Genomic DNA, 17,137 nt, shown 5'->3' on the forward strand with positions numbered 1-17,137 from the left:
CATGTCAGAGGCCTATTAATGAGATACGCAGTGAAAACAGATACTTCATTCTCATACTAGAAATTCCACAATTAAAAGTCTACTTTTACAATACTGCTGTTCAGTTGGTGTTGATGAGTTTTATTATAAGTGCTAGGGATCAAATTATTTCAGATTAGAAAATGATTTATTCTCTATCAGCAAAGAGCTTCCTTTGACCTYTGGGGGGTGAACCAAGCTTGCTTTATGCACCTGCAAACTTTCTGGCACAGCAGTTRTGCATTTCTCATGTTGTACTGCGCTTAGGTGCCTCTCCAAAAGCCAGCACAGCACCACAAAGTGCTGCGCAGACAACTAACGAAGGCACTTGCTGCCCCCACAGAGCTGCTTATCTACATGTCAGACAACGCACAACAGGTGGACACAGCAGGCAATGCCAAATGTGGCAATACTCATTTTGGTGTTATTTTCATTTTCTGGAGGTCTGAATACTGAAATTAGAATATATTCTCTCAAATTTGTCCAAGCAAGAGAAAATCAAGMGTGCTTGCTGTCACAGTATGCTATGAAAAGAAGCTACAGAAGCACAAACATCAGTCATTCCTCAAGCAGAAACCTTGCCCATTAATATATGCTATAACTTCTAGGACAGTGTCACAGGGCSAAATCCTGCCATCTCACCCAGGAAAATCTTACGTATCAATAGCTTTGCCTCGGTAAGAACCTACAAAAGACTGCAAGACAGYTGATATAACTGACTGGATCAGTAGCTACATCTGTTATTAAGATTACTTGACAGAGCCCATTAAATGCACTACCTGCAGTTGTTCATAACCTGCCAATATTTTGCCATTTAGACCGATTTATCTATGATGCATGACTGCCTCAGGCTGAACATTTTGGAAATAGCCCAACTGTTTCCAATGACAAGGTTAAGGAATACTAYACTTCAAAGTCTTTGAGCTCTTCCTCTGAGAAACTCCAGCACCGCAAGCTTTGGAGGAAGGCTTGAAATTTGGCAGCCTGGCTGCGGCTTTTGTCCCTGAGAAAAGCCTTTTGTCCTCGGATCTGCCTCAAGTACTCCTGGAAAGAGCTGCAGTTCACAAAGACAGCTCCTAACTACGAGTGCTTGGCTCCCCAAACTTCTTACTGTGCTTTCTGTTTTTATATGAAGGCAAGTGTTGCATCTTGATTATGCAGTTTTTCGCCTCCACCCTATTTACAAACCGCACAGAACGGGAAATGAGACTACAATAATCAAATGAGACTTCAAATAAGAAAACGCAGGAAAGCTATAGATATCACACAAGGAACTTATCGAAACGTTTCTTACGAGAGCGCAAACAACCGCCCAGTTGTCTGCACGGCGCGGTTCTTGCATCGGGCGACTTTGTCCAAGCAGCTAGTGCGCGCTGGCACCTCTTACAACACCTCGCTATTTTGCGGCCTTTATTGCTTTTCTCCGCCCCGAGTTACGGCAGTAGCTCTGCCCAGCTCTCGCGGATGAGGGAGGAGGCCACAGCGCAGCGAGGCGCTTGCCCGCAGTCGGCGCAGGAGCAGGCAGCCGAGCCCGACTTGGCAAGTCCCGAGCCAGCCGGATGCCCCGAGTCGAGCCAGCCGGCTTCCCGTTCGCACGAGCCCTTCCAGAAACGCACCCTCTGCCAGCAAGAAAATACACCTCCTACCTGCCAAGTCTCCCAGTTTAAATTCTCAACTTCTCTTCTTGCTGTTTTCTTCTGCTTGCAACACTGAAGGGAGGAGAAGAGGGAAAAAAAAAAAAAAAAAAAAAAAACGTGTATCAAAGCAGGAGCCACAATTATCTCACGCAGAACCTCTCCCACGTGCGCTACAGCCAGAGCAGCAGCCCCAAGGAAATAAGCAGGGTTTCTCCCCTTCAGCTTTACAGAAGTCGGATCAGGCCCTCCTGATACGGGCCAGCAAGACTCGCAGCATTCAGAGGAGAGGAGGATGCCATCAAAAGGAAAACCAAACAGAGCGAGGCAAGGGGTGTGAAGGAAAGGAGAGGGATGGGGTCCCAGTACGGGGTGAGGTGCTTACACATGGAACCACAAAAATACGCGTCATTTTAACGAGAATCAATTGTCTCTAATAAGACAGAAATAAGCTGGCAAAGGAACCTYTGCAGTCCAGAGAGAGGAGAAGAGGAGGAAGGGGCAGGCAGGAAACCGATCCCCGGGCACCAAGAGCACTAGGACTGACATCAGTTCCCATGGGCTTTGGATCTCGCTCAAAGCAGCAGCATAGGGGGAGGAGGAGGAAGATTGGGGGGGGGGAGAGAAAGATGCAGCAGGAACAACGAGAAGAGAGACTAAGTAAAAAAATCCAGTAARTATTATTACTATACTTCATAATAGCTGGGAGATTGCAAGAAGAAGGTCAGGTTCTGCTTTTWAGGCTGGTAAACCCTGGTTTGTCCCATCAAAAATCAATGGAGTAGCTTTAGATCTACATCAGCGTAACAAAATCAAATTAAAGAGTACAGAGTAACTGGAGAAAAAACAAGCAGTATTGAGCGTTCCAACACTGGGAGGCACTCAGATACTATAGTGCTGAAGGCCATGTTRGTAGATTGATTAAATGATTGATCCATCAGTAGGAGCTTTATCCGATACGGGCAGGAAACAGAGAGCTTTAAGTCAAGACTACTAATCAGCTATTATTTGTATTTCCTGCACACTATACATAGAAAGGAGAYGCTTTATAGACTGTGCAGTAACAACAACGTCCACTTATTTCCCAATCTTGACGTTAATTCTAAAATATTTCTTCAAAGTATTAAGGGTGTTTTGCAAAGAGTTTTCTGAAAAAAAAATCCATACACAGATCCTAGGACTTCCATGTTCTTATTTGTATCATCTCTCCTTCTTTGAGTCTCACAGATTGATACCAAAATGTAAAACAGTTAAACCCAGAACCGTTTAGGCTGGAAGTCATGTGCTATTTTTCCTGAAGGGACAATTGAGACTTTCTTTACACTTCAGTGCTGGGCTCATCATGAGTTTTGTATATGACAGTGTGAAAGTARCAGTTTCTTTTCAACAGTTTCACGCTCTCGTACACAAAGACTACTTACTTTTAAAGATGTACTTCCAGTAACGTGTTGTCATTCCTTATACCATAGTGCATATTACTCCTCTTCTAAAAAATACAGATCGCAGTAAAAACAAACTCTGATTTGAGTTAATCTTTCTTAAATTTTATTTCCTTTTTATTTCCTTCTAAAACCACTGCAATTATCACATTGTACATAAATCCACCAGGATTTCATATGTACGCTTGTACACTGTCTGTTTTTATATAAAAAAACACCCTTCCATTTAATCTCCCTTTCCTTTCCATGTTTACGCCACAAAATTCAATCATTTCCACTGACACTTTCACCAAAACCAGTCACATTCTGTGAGGTGTCTGTCACCCACATAGGCACTTGATCACTTTTCAGTAGATGACCCATATGCAGAGAAGGTAAGGCTATAGCTGGTAACACGCAGAGATTATTTAATCTCAGATTATAGAGATTTAAATTTACCTAAATTGACGAAGGGGTTCTAGTTCCTGCTCTCAAAGGATAACTCTGATTAACAATGATGGCTACAGTGCCTAAATCCCAATTAGTAATTAGATCATATAAAGAAAAATGCATTCCCCCCCCCCCAAAGTCCATCTAAAGGGAGAATACTGTTTTTCTCTCAGACAAGATGATGCCATTGGCTAATTTCTTTTCCAATAGGATCTATCCAGACTTTTCAAAACGTAAGGCAACTTTAAGTAGAACAACAGGGAATATCTCCTACAGTCTAGTAGACTGTGGAGCAGTAAAGTGAAAGCTACACTTTCCCATACAGAAGGGAAATTTGTGTTTCATATACTTGGATTTATAACAGGATTGTGTCAAACATAACATGACATATAAAACACTATGGAACTCAGCATTCTTCTAATAGTTTGTATATCACTGATGGGTGAAGAGACCTGGGTCCTGTTCCAAGGTCTAATGAGCACAAGTGCAATTCTTATTATACACCAACCCATTCATAAATCCAGTTTATAAGAGAAACAATACTTTTATAGCATTTCCACAGAAGTTATGTCTGTTTTTATCTCCAAAGTTTGGTGCTAAGAGGAGCAGAATTATATGACCTAAAATGCTRTCTTCATTTTCAGATCTGGATTTGCAAATCATTGTGGTAGAGAAAAGGACTTGAGAAGGTTCTACCTGAAGCTTTATTCAAGGATGTTTGAACAATTTCAGAGATTAGGCTTCTAACTGTATTGTAGCAAGTTTATTGCAGACTACAGACTAGAAAATAGGCAATCAGTGGATCTACTTGTGGCCATATTTTAGGTCTCAGTGTTTTGGGGATAACAGTATAGTTTGGGGAGAACAGATACAGTATCTGTATTTSTGAGTTATCATCTGCTGCACAGAGGAAATGGAGCAGAAAATTTGTCTTTCAGTTATCATTTCCCTTTCTTCCATCTCCCCAAACTAAACAAATTAAAGACATAAAATTGTGAAAGGTTTACAGTAAGACCCATGCAAAACTTTAACCACAAAATGTAAAAATCCCTCAGGGTTCATTACAAATCTGAAAACAAGGCAGCGCATTGGTGAACAACTTTCACACAATGATTAGAGTATTAAAAAGAAAAATAGAAACTAAAGACAAGCTCTGAAATGAAGGAAGAATTATGATTAAGAAGAAGTGATTTAAGTAGAGTGTTTTCATATGTTATGGCCAAAAGCCAGAAAGTATTAATATTTTCAGAAACTGAAAAACATCTTGATGAGCAAGAGCTCTTCAAGCTCTTGGGGCGGGGGGGAGGGTAGTATTTTATATCGTCTCTCAGATATCCCAAAGCTTGTTTAAGAGTGATCTATCTTTATTTTTGGGTGCAAACAAACAMCTTGCCTTGACAATTGTGATAACTTTACAATTCATGTAGATTTCAAAGTGTTGTGGGAATCTTTTAGAATTAGGCTAGAATTTATTATACTGGGACTTAGCCATGAAGTGCCTACAGCTGTGGGTCTCCAAATCCTACCTGCAGTTTTTCTGTACTGTTACCASAGAAACAAAGACTCAAATCAGATGAGATGCTACAGTGCAACACATTAACATCCCTCAAACTTTCATCTGTTTCTCCAGCACTGACAATGTCTGGTTACAGAAAAACAGCCCAAAGCCACACACTTGAGTCCAGAGAAGCCTGAAAGAGGAGCTCCAGGAGGTACAAAGTGCTCCATTCACGTGAGGGAGRTGTTAATGCTGGTACCCAATACTGATAATAACAGGGATGAAGTTTAGACTTTTTCATAGTTTACATACACAAAAAGAGAASGTGAACAGCTTGTACAAAGTGCTATATGACCTTTCATTCTGGTATTGTAGGCATGTGGCATTTGGGAGATAACCTGTTCGCTTTCCCCCAACCAGTAAGGAACGAACCTCAAAGAGCCCAGCATAGCTGAACAGTCACCCTATGAACAGAGGGTTGAATTCAAGTGACTCAGAGTTCAAAAATAACACCCCACTTAGGGACTCATATAAGTGAAGGTGGTTTTGTAGGCAACCAGAGAAGGGTATTAACACTCTTTTCTCTAGTATCACTACAATATCAGACAGAACATTTCTTAAATCAGATATAGTAGATACCATAATAACCCATTGGCACTCTGGGTAAGGTTGGCTAATGAATTCATATGTGAACAAAAGCAAGCCTCAGACTCCCAGATTTTAATATCCTCATATTTTTCAATGATAGCATAATTGTAATTAATATTTACTTTGTTATATATTTTGTTGTTCAGTCTTTAAAGTCTTCTGGGATCCTTATGGAATATACAGCACTATATAAATGTAACTTGTTATTGTTACACAACCAACACTAGCCATTTAAATTATACAATAGCTACCTGATTATACTTAAGAAAGTTAAAGCTCTCATAAAAAATGATTATATATATTCTAAATTAAAGATGTTTTTGCTCCAGGTCAAGGAATCTAAAAATCTTTGAATTAAGCGTGTAAATGCTCTGCAACACCCGGAGCTTGATCCTGCGATACTGAAATCAGTAGGACTTTCACCATTCTTTTCAACGGAAAGATAAGACACCTCGCAAAAGGAAGAACTGTCAAGATGTTTAACCTTTCTCAAATGGAAAAAATGAGTCTTTTGCAATATCATTTGGAGGTGTACTTACTGTTATCTCTAGTATTGATCCTGAAGCATCTAAAACAATTGTTTTGACTGTAGCACAGGTTGTGTATGTATCGCACTCTAAGAAATTATTTCCATGTAACATAGATTTATCTCAGCTCAAATTGAACCAATTAACTTAGTGCTGGTGCAATCAACCAGGGCTATCATGAACCCAGGGCTGAAAACGGCCTCTTCTCCTCTGTGGTCAGAAATAATCCTGACCTAGCCCTCTTCTTTGATACATCCCCAGAGATACAGCTTCCAAAGTATTTGCCCTAAGTCTTGGTCATGAAAAAGTCTTTGTAATCACAGAGGATATTTTAAGATGCAATAGATTCTGGAAATATTGTTGCCAGGCATAGGACAGAACCCCCCCAAAAATCACAGGATTAGCACTAAGGTATAGTGAGATTTTATAYAAGAACTCTTAGAGGGAATTAGTTACTTGGTTTCTTCGATCTTTTAATCCATAGGGGTAAAGAAAGTATTTAGCTGAAAGTCTATCACGGGAAAACATGACTCCAGGAGTTAAGGGTGGAGAAAAACTTCCTTTTGCTCTSTCTGGACAAACAAGGCGAGGCAGGGGTGGGTGGAGAGTGGAGGAGAAGTGGCATTGCCATCACTGCATTTCACACTCTGTTGTGGAAGCTTAAATACCACCTGGAGCACCGTGTGGTAGCTTGGGAGACATCTACGGTCTAGTCAAAACCTGCCAATGTCTTTTTTTGGCTGACCTTTGCCAAGTCATTTTTCCCTTGCTTCAAGTTTCTCACCTGTGGAATCAGGGTAATGGCATTAGCCTCCTTACTCAAGGATAGCATTGTAGATGAGTCAGGTATTACCATTATATTCCTATAATAACACGTTATCAAGTCTTACAGACCTTTTAGTATCAATAAAAATCTCATTGCAGAACCAATGACCTGTGGCAAGTGACGTCTAACCCAAACTTAAATTCAGCTGCACAGGCAAGAATACTATTGCCCCAGGATCCCTCTCCAGTGGAGATGGACAGACTGTCCAAGAGGACATTAGGCTCTAATGGGGGCTGAAATAATTTTCTCTTTGTGTTGACTATAAAGAAAAGTTCAGGTGACAAAGTTCAAAAGTCAGTGACCTCAGATAAGTGTTCAAAGTTAGTTAGGATGAGCCCAGATCCACAAGCCTGATTTCACTAGTTACGAGTTTTTCTGAAATTTTCACTGAAAATGCTGAATTTTGATCCAAACTTCCCTCCTCTTGTTCTCTCTTTCCCAAAACAATACTTTAAATTGAGAAATGACAGCAGGTTGATTTTCAGGGGAAAAATTATTATAAAACATTGCAAACGTAGCCTTACTAATTATCCTGCCAGAAATAGGAAAGGAAAATATTTTGTTTCAAGAACAGATATTTTAAAACAGAAATATTTAATTTTGTTTTTAAATATCTCGTTTTCATTTTAAATGGAAAGAAAAAAGTGAAACGAGAGGAGAATTAGACTTTAACGGAAGCTAAGATCATACCAGCTGAAGATCCGTCTCTCCAGCAATGACGATGCGCGATAGACCTCTCGCACATACTTAGTGACTGTGGTGGAGCTCTGCCAATTTACACCAGCTGAGAATCTGGGACAGAAGCCCCAGATGAAATCAGGGCTTCCTTGCAGGAGCCTCTGTACACACGCAAAGCAAGGGACAGCCCTTGCGGCACCGTTTATAATTTAAAAGGACAGCAGAGCAAAAAGGTGAGAAGTAGAGGTTATTATTAAAGGGAGAGTGAGCGACCTTCCCAAAGTCACGAAGAAATCCGCAGCAGAGCAAGGCCTGCAATTYGTGAGTTCAGAGCCCCTGACTAATGGTTTCCTCCTTGGCACCATTTCTTGCAGTCAGGATGGAAGCAAAAGAAAACAACAGCGTTTATCAGCAGCGGTTACGTACAGCGATCGCCCTCTAACATCCGAACGCACGGCGCGTTTGCTAACGTTGATTTGGAAGCGCTACCCACCGACCCTTCCTGCTTCACGGGACACGCCGCGGGTGCGGGCTCCGAAGCGCGAGCAGCACCGAGGCTTCGCGAGCGGCCGGAGAGCGCGGCCTTTCGTTCGACGCGCACCTCCTCGCGGCGGGTCGGCGGAAGAGCGCCGGCCGGGCGCCGTCCACCCGCGGCGCATCCCGGCGCACGCGTTCGGAGGCCGGAGCTAGAAGGCCGAGTCAGGGGTGACATCTCCAAGCGCGGAAAGGATCGGGGAGGCACGGGGAGGAGAGGGCCGCCGGGGCGAGGGTGCTGCGAGCGCCATATTGTCGTTTCACGGGGAAGGACGCAGCGTGTCGTAACGGATCACCGTTAATTTGCGCCGGCAGTAGAGTTAGATTGAGACCGGCAAGCGACGATGACAAACAGCACTTGCGAGATCACATAATGAGGGGGCACGGCTGCTTCGCTGGAGCCGCTTCACTCAATTAGCGGACAAGGCTTTTAATGCTGCAATGCACAACCAAAGCAATTTCGATTACTTAGAGCTAAGTCTCCATTTAGAATGAGTCAGAAGCTGGAACAGGTTTTTTTTTTTCTTTTAATACAATTTATCTACAGAGTATTCGAATGGTAACAAGCTACCTGAAAGCTAGACACATTAGCCTCTGTTTGTGCCTAAGTAACGTTGAAATAAACTTTTTAAAATAAGTTCAAATAGTATCTATCRTATCAAATAAAACCTATAAGTAACAGAGCAAAATTTGGTTCCCATCTTCAGCATAGTATTGATTGCTTGCTAACTGATTCTGATTTAACTTTGAAACTCCGGCAATTTTCACAGAACTACAAGAGGTTTRTGACAGCACGCAACCATATAGGTGCTGAGACTTAGACCTGCATGGTTTGCTTATGCCTTTTTGTGCTAGGTTTACCATTAATGATTTGACTGATTCTGGGGCTATCCAAGACCAAAACTGCATTACCTTCTGTGTAGTATATAAACTTCTAGAATATTATTTCTTGATTTCTATAATGCAAGTTTGGGGTAAAGTTTAGGAAGTGTGATTTGTTTCTGAGAAAYTCACAGAATCCGAGCAAAGTCAGAAAGTGTTCATTAAATGACCGAGTTATTTCTCCTTGCTTAAGTTCAAGCCTKATTTTCCACTGTTGAAAGCAGAGCTAAGCAAATGGCTGCTGTTTAAGGACATTTTTGCCAGGGAAGAGGCGGCAGCGCTGGTAGTTCCAGAAGTCGGTGCTGTCTGCAAGATGCAACTTTCAAAATCTCCCTTACCATTGCGTCTTAGGGATTGAAGTACTCACCAAAGATAAGGATTTAAATTCCTAACCTACTCGGGAGCAAGGACTTGAACCCTTGTGTCTCACATCTTCAGTAAGCATCATAAGCAGAGGTATATCAGTCTACTGATCAGTCTTCCCAGGTGATGCTCTGCCTAAGCATTTCCACGTTCATTGACAGAGGCATTTGCGCCCAGTTATTTACTTTCACACGGATTCATCTGCTCCCAAGACTACAGAATTACTCTTTCTCCCTTAATGAAATATGTATGAGTGCATGTATACATASGTTAAGAATAGCATGTGAGAAGGAAAGCTGTATTTGAGACCTTCAGTTTAGGTAGAGACAGAATGAGACATCTGATAGCCTCATGACAAGCATGTAGGAGATGTGGTTACTAAGTCTTCTGGGAAATCCCAAGAAATCAAAATGGTTTATTTCAGTAAACGTAAGTAATGAAATGAATCATTCTGGTGTTCAGAAATGTATTTTCAGCTTTATTTTGGCTGAGATTACTTACCAGATTCGACCCAAACTTCTGAACAATTTCAGCTGCTTAGAAACTGAATTTTGGGAAGCATAAATTTGATGCTGTTGGAGAAAAGAAAAGAACCCTACCCTAGCTGCACCTTGCAGACAGCRTCGACTTCTGGAACTGTCAGCGCTGTCGCCTCTTGCTTGACAAGTGTCCTTAAGGATGCAACATTTCAGTATTTGGTCATGACTCCTCACAAGAGGGTAGAGGGGACTTGGAGGGAAATAATTAAGAGAGAGGGATGCTTCGTCAAAGAGTCAGAGTGAGATTGTTTCTCACCCACACTTTCCCCCATAGCTTGTCTAGCACAAAGCTGGATTCTTCCATTGGTCTCTGAAGCACCAAGTATCGCCCAATTTTTGTGACAGGATACCGAAATCAACAGCTCAAAGCTTGGATGCTTTAAGGACATAGRGTGGATATAGGTTTTGCCTAAAGCACAGAACAGGAACATTTTAAACTGCTTCATTTCTCTGCTCCAGTACAGCTATATATGTATAATTTATTTAAGATTTGACTCGGCAGGGTAGCTGCATGCAATCAGCATATTGTTTTTGTGAAGTTTTCCCCCCTATTGCCCCTTAGACAGGTTGTAACTGTCAGTATATTGGCCTTTTGAATTTTTGTTTTCATAATACCATAAGCTGTTTGAACATACATTATTATATACTAATCATTGCTTGTCCAATTTTTCTGAGTCTTACAGGCGACAGCAGAGAACAAGAAACGAAATTTAGTTAAAACTTCAAAGCAGTGTTTCGTTACCATCCAAATTGGGGTTTGTTAATGCCTCTCTCACTATTTGGTTTTAAAAGTGAAGGGAAACTAGTTGCTTGAATTTGTTCTTTCAAATTTCCACACACCTCTTCCCTCTCTCAAAGAAGGGGCTTTATGATAATAGATTAGCTGATCTTGAGATCAGTTAGAGATAGATACACATTTAGAGTCCTCAGATAATCATGATATTGCTTACATTCACATGAATTAAAGATTATCTAAATCTTGCATCTCAACATTTCCAAACTTTAAAAGGACACAGATTTTTTTTTTGAATTTCATATCCATCTCATATCTCTGTAGTGGGATGAACAAAAATACTGATTGAATCACACCTAAACTCTACAAAAATTGGATCTTTAAGATTTGTCATCTTCCTATGAACTTGTCTACATGAAGAGCCATCCTTGRAAAACAGCTGCAGAACAGCTCAATTCCATAAGCATCCCAATTCCATTTTAGGAGTGCCTTTGTATGGCTTACCTTTGCTTTTGAAGTGGATTAAGCTAAACTTCATAAGGTCCTATCAGTGGCCAAGCAAAGCATTCACAAGAGAAACAAGTGCAAAATAGTATTGCATTTCCAAAACATTTCCAGGCTTGTTGTACAAACATGACCTAACACAGGGAAATCCTGAAAAATCTGCTTTGGTATAATAAAACRCTAGGTGCTTGATGAAAAAAATTATAGTGCAAAATTCGACAGTTTACCTTACACAGAAGGTCAGATTACAGCAGTCAATCGCAACAGTTCTGTTATAAAGTAGAATCTGCCAACCGGCCACAGTCCATATCTCTAAGCTTAAACCTCAGCCTTGAAAATCCCAATTATACCGGTGCAGTAGGRAGGGTGTCCTAGTCAGGACACACAGAATCCGAAAGATGGACTTCCACATGACACATAGTAAGTCTCCAGCCATTACTGCTGGTCCTGCTTATGTCTTCTCCCTCATCTTCTCTTCCTTTCCCTTTCCCCTTTCTTTTTGACTGAAAGAATCGAGCCCAGGTCTAAGATAACTTTTGTTAACAGCCATTTGGTTCCRTGAAAAGAAAAACTCCCGTCAAGAAAGCAAGCTCAGAAAGCAAACCCACAGTATCTTCAACATTTAACTATAAAGATTCTCTACTAAAAATAGTAAAAAGTATTTTAAACTTTCACACAATAAGAAAAGTTCACTGGAGAGAGCAGTTGGTAGCACAGCAGAGAACTAGAAACYGAAAAAGGTTAAGAAACATCTTTCTTCTTTATGAAAAATGGTAACTCAAACACTCAGGGGGACAGTAATACATATGTTTTTGAACTAAAACTCTAACCTGGCATGATGAATTCTGGCCTTAGATTTGTCAAAATATTGGAGTCCATATGGCACAAAGCATGTAATTTTACATTTTTATATTAAACGCCTATGCGTTTTTCTTGTCTATTCCCTTCTCTTCCACCACACACTGGCAGCCGCTACCAATACGCCAAATGCCAAATCAACCCTGCAAGCTGGCTGGCACAAGCGCTCTACRATACTGGCACGCGCTTCTTTTTGCRGGGGGATTCTCTCCGAAACCCTGTGGCACATCCAAGCATCCCTGCTTAGCAGCTGAGGACCCTGTCCAGCCCAGGCASGTCAGCAACAGGGTGCCTTGACTTTGAATACACTGCCTATTTCATTATGCTTAAATCTGATAACAACAGCGACACTCTGCATCAGTACATCTATTTCCCCTCCACTACCCCCACCAAGAATCAGCCAGTGCTTTATTATGAATGAATGTATGAGTCTTTTACATCCAGCAATACAGAAATCTGCTGCTGTGGACAGAGAGGATGAAAATCACTGCAAAATGAGTAAGAACAAAAAGAAACATCACTTAGGCCAGCTGAGCAAATTTATGCACCTATAAAAGGCCTCACAGAACCTGGATGTCTATGTTGAACAAAACCACGTCACACCTTCAGGTCTTGTCCATAAAACCTTTAGTAAGCTAAAGGGAAATCAGAAACATAGAAGGCTTTGCTGACCCTGTCAAGATTCAAACTTGYGTCTGAGGCTCCAACACAAAGCCATTCCCTTCACTGCTCCCCTTGAAGCTTTTTTCCTGTGCTCGTCCCTTTCACCCATGGCACAATTTAAGATGTTAACCACCTTAAAAAAAAAAACTTTTTATTTTATTTTTTAAGGTCGGTAACCAGAGACAGCCAGGGATGCTGAGGACACAGCCCGTCCCACCGTGCTGGAGGCTCCATGCTCAGCTACATCATGTTACTCTAGCCCAGCTGAGAGTAGAGCACGAACAGGCAACAACTAATGATTTGATTACTCCCTGCCACAGTGTAATGGTCAATCAAGCCTGCTTAATTCAGTTATCTCAACAACGCTGGAAAGTTTCCCATGTAATAGCTTCGTGCTCGTTCACTGGTGAGAAAAGGAAACTTTGGTGCATTACATCCACAAGACACTGGGCTGTCTGCTGCTTCCCACATTACTAAGTTTCTTTTGGAGCAGCAACTCCACCTAACAAATGTAACTTTAACAACAGTAAAACAACCTAATAGCTTAGCATGCCAGGGGGCTAATGTGGTGGGCCATTTAACGCTGCACTAAATAGCCCTGGTTTGATTCTCATTGCCAAGTGCTGAACTGAGAATTGCATCTGCAGGAGCAGTTCCTAATTCATTAGTTAAAGGGGGTCATTGCTCATAGGGTGGGGAAGAGGGAGGGGAAGAGGAAAGGGGGGGAAGAAAATCAGACAACTCTAAACATTCAAAGTCGACAGAAGGTTGCACTCCTGAGAGATGCAGTATTTAGCTGAAAGCCTGACAAAGCTCTGCAGCTGGGAGGCCTGTGGTGGTTTTACTCGACACTAAAAAAGTTGCCATAAGACACTTGTAACCTGTATAATAGGCTTGGTGGGAACAGGGAAGCTGAGAATGAAAGGAAGGTGAAAACATCTTGCTAATAACACTGCTGTTTCATTTCAGCTGGCCCTCAAAAACTGTACACCATGCAGGCTGCCAGCACGGCAAAGCAGCAGCAAAATAAATAACCACCTCTCCATCCACACCTCCTAGAAAAACCAAAGCCCCAAAAGAGACCTGATTGCAAAGGAGAGGGCTTAAAAATTTTAAATGATACAACGAGACAAAGAAATAACTGCAAATTTACAGGACCCCTCTGCAAAAGGAGAGCTTTATTCCTGAACTTTAGAACCCTAAAACAACCGATTTCTCTAATTTCTGCCATCACTCAGATCGGCCTTGAATTACCTCCTGATAGGCCTCCCATGTGCTTGCAGATGAGAGAGTGTAATGGGGATCTGTTAATTAACTAGAAGCAAAGTTGCACGGTGGGGATCAAACACTGGATGCGTCCTAAAACTCCCACAGAGAAGATGAAATGCAGCGCAAACTTTAAAGACTTCCCGTCATTAGCCAAGACCTTGGCTGCTCCTGGCCCAGACCCCTCCTGTTCCAGAGAACAATGAGGACAATGATGGCAGAAATGAAATAGTGCAGCAAGGAACAAAGGCTTTAGCTATTTACCCACCGAGCAAGAAAGGAAAAGAGGGGCAGGGGGAAGGGAACTTTTTTTTTTTTTTTCCCCCTCCCTCCCCCCTCTCCCTATGGTTTCTGTCTACTTTTAATTAATTTACGGCTGCCAGGGACTTGCACACAGAGCACGCCCAAGAGCATTGTGCTGGAGTGTAGTGTTAATACATGTAACATCTACTGTTTACTCCGAGGCAGAAAGGAGAAGTAGCTGGGGCAAAGGAGGCAGCAGAGAAGGAAGAGAAGAAATCTTCCCTCTTTAAAGCAGCCTGGAAGAAATGGACAGAGAGGCCCAAAAGGTTAGGCTGATTCGTAACGTCTATGAAGCGACTCCCAAGCAGACTATTACACTTTAAGAGAGTTCCAGGTAGAATAAATCATTGTGGTTTATCCACCCCGGATATTAAAATGAAAAGGGGTGACACTAGGACAGAAATATCTGAATTAGGTGACAGTGAGTAGCACACTGACAGCTCAGCAGAAGCTAAAGTGCCAGGTTTAAGGGGCTTGATCTGGCAGCCTGGATCAAGGGAAGGACTCTCAGGGCAGGTCCACAGCAAAGCACAGTGCTGTGCAGATACACACAGCAGCAGTTTACCGTATTTCTAAAGCACTTAGTCTGAGCTAATAAGCCTGGCTTTCTCAGCAAGGCTAATTGGGCCAAGAAGAGTGCAGCACTACCATGACTACCAGCAGTAGCTACCTTGTTCAGCAGGGCTCTGTATTTTGCCATGGATAAATACTGCCTCTGACTTCACTGAGCTGAAAATCCAGCTACCACCCRAGTTTTCCTACTCTCGGACACAAAGGACATACTCAGTTGCCTAAACAARAGTGCTTAGTGCAGTTTGAGATGCCCAGGTTTCCTGAAGCATGCCTGCAAATCAGGCAGGTGCTATGCGACCCCAGACCGGTACCTTACCAGAAAAGCAACTGGACACAAGAGAAAGCACTATAAAACATCTGTAATAGCATTATAAGCCTATATTTAGGCAACTGACTTGACCACCTATTAATAATTTACTTTTCATCTAGAAAAGCATTCTTCAAATAACAATTTTCATGAAACTTAGACCCCTGCASGGGAAGAAGTATTATATTTCCATTGCAAGGCTGGAGGAGGAGAAGGCACAGCAAGGCCACACCATGAGTGAAGAGCCCTGCACTAGGAGCCCACAGTCTACTCATAAAACCACAAGACTTTAGATATCATGGCAATGGATGAAGTACAAGAACCTGAATGAAACAGAATAATTCTTCTGATAGGAGCAAACCACAAAAATAGAAGCACTCTAGTGTTTTTTCGTGCTTTTTTCTTCCTTAGAAAGGACCAGAAATGGAGACTCCTTTGAAAAATACAGGTCTGCAGCTGTTTAGATTTATTCTCAGCCTGGACAGCAGCCTTGGGCAGAAATAGTTTCAGTCCATATTTTGCATATCATTGCTTTTGATAGARAGTGGAGACAGGAACAGAGGCAAAGAAATTCTAAGGCTGGACACTGGCCCCAGGTAAGGATAAAGTATTTGCAGTATTTTCCAGTTGCTCAGGACAACTGTTGGCTGTGGAATTTTTCTTTTTGGAAAGAAAGATAAAAAAATACTACTACAGACTTCTTGAAACTAAGCATTCTTTTTCTAGGCCACTGGTTCAAAAGAATMAGCATGTGTTTCACAGTTCAGTTCAACAGACAAATCCTTCTACGCTTAAGAGGAACAAAACAGCAGCTAAAAAGCCCACTGCAGATCAGGCAAATTTTGGTAAGTAGGAGAGCAGCAGAGAAAACTTACCAGCATTAGGTGCGAGGCACCAAACCCTAAGTGCATCTGACTCATCAGGGGACAGCAAGGGAAAGTCCTTTGATATCATTACCAACATCTCCACTACATTAACTATCTCCAGAGCAGGAAAAGAGACATAAGGTAAAAGAAGTTCTTGGCATCTTTATATCTTGTTTGGAAGATTTATAAAGGCAGCTGTACATTCRGGGGTTGGAGTGATGTCACCCGTTCCAGAGAGGGCTCATTCCCATGTCGGAGAGCTGAATTATCACGCAACAGGGAGCATTCTCCAGCCTTTGCTGCCCACATATCACTTACTCCTAATTGACCAAAATATCTGGGAATACATCTGTTTGTTCTTTCATTCCTCTCTCTTCCAGCAGTTCTTGCTTCTTCCCTCCAAGTTTGCTCCTCGCTGTTTGGAAACCATTGCTGTCCTGTGACTTGCATGCAATTGCATTGTCCTCTACCATCAAGAGTCCAGATACCTACCTGACCCTCCACAGAGGACCGTATTGTCAATCTGCCTGGGGCACTGACATGACCCACATGACTGTGGCATAGCCAGCCACTCAAGTGCTGCACAATCATTTAAGATACCTGTCTTCACAAGTACCTCTCCTTCCAAATAGTGCTATTATTCACATTTTACATACAGAGGAATGGAGAAACACGATTTGTTGTGCCTGAAGTCTGTGACAAAGTAGGGAACTGAACCTCAGTTCCAGATTATTATTACTGAGCTGTCTGTATTCTTCTCTTCCAGCAGTAATCCCTTGCATATATATTTTAGAAATTGGTGTTTGCCTTGTTTAAATCTCCCGGACTTATCCGATAGTTGTTTGTGACATTTCTGTGCATGCAGGCACCATTTACCCCATTCTTGTTGTATTGCTGAACCTCTGCTGATGTTCAGAGAGACCACAAAGACTGAGCAATTGTAGAACAGAACGAGTTTGCAAAGAAAAGAGGAGGTCACTTTGGGTCAGAACTGATATATTACGAATAGACGAATATGTGGTAAACCTGCTTACAACCATTGTCTTTTT

The 17,137-nt window shown here is 41.9% G+C and overlaps 1 protein-coding gene across 5 annotated transcripts in view; it reads right to left on the minus strand.

Moving 5' to 3' along the window:
- The window catches only part of SOX5 (SRY-box transcription factor 5), a 636,975-nt gene that overhangs the window by 452,385 nt on the left and 167,453 nt on the right, over positions 1-17,137 (minus strand). For 2 of the 5 annotated variants that reach the window (XM_085324084.1, XM_085324083.1), the window contains exon 3: positions 1,665-1,727. The exons of the other annotated variants lie outside the window; for them this stretch is intronic. The gene's annotated coding sequence lies outside the window, so the exon portion shown is untranslated. The remainder of the gene's footprint in view (positions 1-1,664; positions 1,728-17,137) is intronic. 5 annotated transcript variants of the gene reach the window in all.

This window comes from Rhea americana, unplaced genomic scaffold (assembly GCF_003343005.1).
Source record: "Rhea americana isolate MKP2758 unplaced genomic scaffold, rheAme1 scaffold_9, whole genome shotgun sequence".
Taxonomy (NCBI): domain Eukaryota; kingdom Metazoa; phylum Chordata; class Aves; order Rheiformes; family Rheidae; genus Rhea; species Rhea americana.